The sequence below is a fragment of the Thunnus maccoyii genome, chromosome 3 (assembly GCF_910596095.1).
Source record: "Thunnus maccoyii chromosome 3, fThuMac1.1, whole genome shotgun sequence".
NCBI lineage: Eukaryota > Metazoa > Chordata > Actinopteri > Scombriformes > Scombridae > Thunnus > Thunnus maccoyii.
In genome coordinates this window covers 31,767,580-31,770,169 of record NC_056535.1, presented here as the reverse complement: position 1 = coordinate 31,770,169, position 2,590 = coordinate 31,767,580, and the positions used below count along the sequence as shown (strand labels likewise).

At 38.3% G+C, this 2,590-nt stretch overlaps 1 long non-coding RNA gene across 1 annotated transcript; it reads left to right on the top strand.

Annotated features, from left to right (window-relative positions):
• The first annotated feature begins 500 nt into the window (after nucleotides 1–500).
• Nucleotides 501–1,279, top strand: LOC121894535. Its single transcript, XR_006095560.1, has 3 exons — nucleotides 501–595; nucleotides 841–932; nucleotides 1,038–1,279. It is a non-coding gene; the product is annotated as an uncharacterized LOC121894535 (long non-coding RNA).
• The last annotated feature ends 1,311 nt before the right edge of the window (nucleotides 1,280–2,590 follow it).

Below are 2,590 nucleotides of genomic sequence, written 5' to 3'. Positions count from 1 at the left end.
CCAATGGACACTGAATATAGCTCACAGCCCACACTCAAATACCTCATGAAGGCTACAAACATACTCCTGTCTAGGAATAACTACTACAAAGTATCACACCTGTTCAATTACATGAACATGGGCTTTGTTGGGAGGAACGCCTTTTTTCAACATTCAAGAAACCTACTGCCTGGGAGCAATCAGGGAATTCTGGCAGAACAAGAGATCTAAAGCGATCTGACGTCTGCAGAATAAAGATGGTGTTGTTGTTCTAGGTTTATACCATGGCTTTTTAAAATAGGGAGTCAAGACCTAAATGATGTCAAATGTGCAGACGCCTTACAATGTGACATCTATGCATTTATAATGCTTAGTATTTTTTTTTTTAAAGAAGTACAAGGTTCCTTTCTTATTAGCCTATGAGTATGGCTTTTATTTTTCCTGGCTTGCCCTGTTTTAGTGTATTAGTGCAACTCTGATTTGAACATTTTTGGTGCTTGACTTTTACAGCTGATGGAAGAATGGACAGTCCTGGACAAAGTGCCCAGTACTGCTCCTACACCACCATGGACAGTGATTCTAAGGAAATCATATCTATTGTGACCATTGACAAAAGGTAGACCCAGTGCAACTTTGTGATCATGGAAAGAGAGGCTTTTGTGACCGCCATGCACAAGCTTCTTACAGAAGCTAAACTGAAAGAAATATGTACTGATGCTCACGTACAGATTACATCTCTTATGAGTAAGTTGATAGTAATTAACATTCCCATGTAAAACATTTTTGGGATGTTTAGCAGATGTGTATGATTTGTCTGTATCTATTAGCTCTGAAATTAATTGACTTTTTTTTATTTCCAAGATCCAAAGACCAGCTGACACAAGGCCTCTGGAGTAGTGCGCTTGTGGGATATGTGGCATGAAGATAAAAATCTTTCCAAGAAGATTGCTGCAGTAAGTATTTTGATTTCAGGCTGTTTTTAAATGATCTGTGGATATCTAAACCTAAAAATCTTTATATTAAAACTTTAATAAAATAAATGTTTTATGCATAACTAGGTGGGACAGCAGGCGGGACAAAAGTTCCTGCTGCAGTGGATCAAAGACATAGTAAACCACTTCTGGATTTCTGTGGGGCACTGCTGGTTGAAGAATGGGATGCCATCCCATAGCAGTGTGTGACCAGCATGAGGAGGAGGTGCCAGGCTGTTGTTTAGCAACTTTTTAAATTGTAATCACTTTGGTGATCCCTTGTGCGACTGTTCAGCAATTGTAATTTATCCAAAACTTTGGTTTGGTAACTGAGATAAATGAAGAATGTAGGTTGTGATTACCTTATTTTATAACTTGTCCTGACTAATTTCAAACTTGAGAACGTTCACATTTAAATATAAATAAATACATTAATGAACACATTCACACATAGTGGAATAATACATCTTTACACCCCAAAATGTTCCCTCACCAAAGCATCACTAATATTGAATTAGCTGGATCTTTGAGCTCTTCTGTGTCAGGTGCAGTTCAGTAGCTCCTGGCTGTATGGGCACTTGCTCATGTACACACACACACACACACACACACACCTATACACACACATTTTAGCTGAAAAATGACATTTCGTAGTAGCTCATGGTACACAAATCACAAATCCGTAAATGTATGCAATGTACACATTCCCAAATAGCATTAAGTCTTTTGCTTGTCATCTGCTTTTAGCTTTGGTTCCACACACACACTGAGCAGATGGACTCTGCTGTCTTGGAAGTGTTGTCTAGTTGTAGCTCAAAGGGACTCCAGCTGGACTGGGAGACTGAGGCTCTGCTAACTTATTCCAGTAGCCTGCGGGTGAAGGAGGCTGAGAGAGAAGGAGAGCAGGTTAGAAAGAAAAAAAAAAAGTTTAAAGGAAGTCGATTTATACAAAAGCCAAGAACAGCCGTGCTTGTGATTTTTTTTTTTTTTAAATGCCATTATCTCAAGATCCCAGGTTTATTATTCTGTTGTCTCAAGAGTATTAAAAGCACCTTTATTAATGACGTCTGTGTCACAGCCAAATGGCAGGTTGATTAACTCCTGATCATAATATGATTAGATGTTTCATGTAGAAGTACCAAACATTACCTTTCAAGCATTTTCATTTTATCAGACTTAATGAGAGAAAGGAAAGCGGGATGGAGAGAGGGAATAAGAACCAACATATGACAGATTTGAGCCCATGTCCATAAAAGCCACCTGAAGGCTTCTTGTGCTTGATCTAAATAGTTGAGTTATCCATATGAGGGAGACGTGGAGAGAGGAGAAGACAAGAATGAACAAATGAGAATGAGCTCCTACCGTGATAAATCTTGTGATCAATTATCTTGTTATCTCGAGAAAGAAGCCATTTGTTTTCTCGAGATAACGACATATATCAACTTGTGATCTCCAGATAACGCTATTAAAAAAATAAATTGGCCGTTCTCGGCTTCCGTAGATGTAGACGGAAAGAAGATGATGAGATAATAAAACAGATTGAGAGGATGATTTATCTGCGGCAACAAAAGCCGGTAGAAAATAATAAGATTTTCACTCCGATCTTAATGGTAATATGGTAGTCAAACAGTTTCCAATAA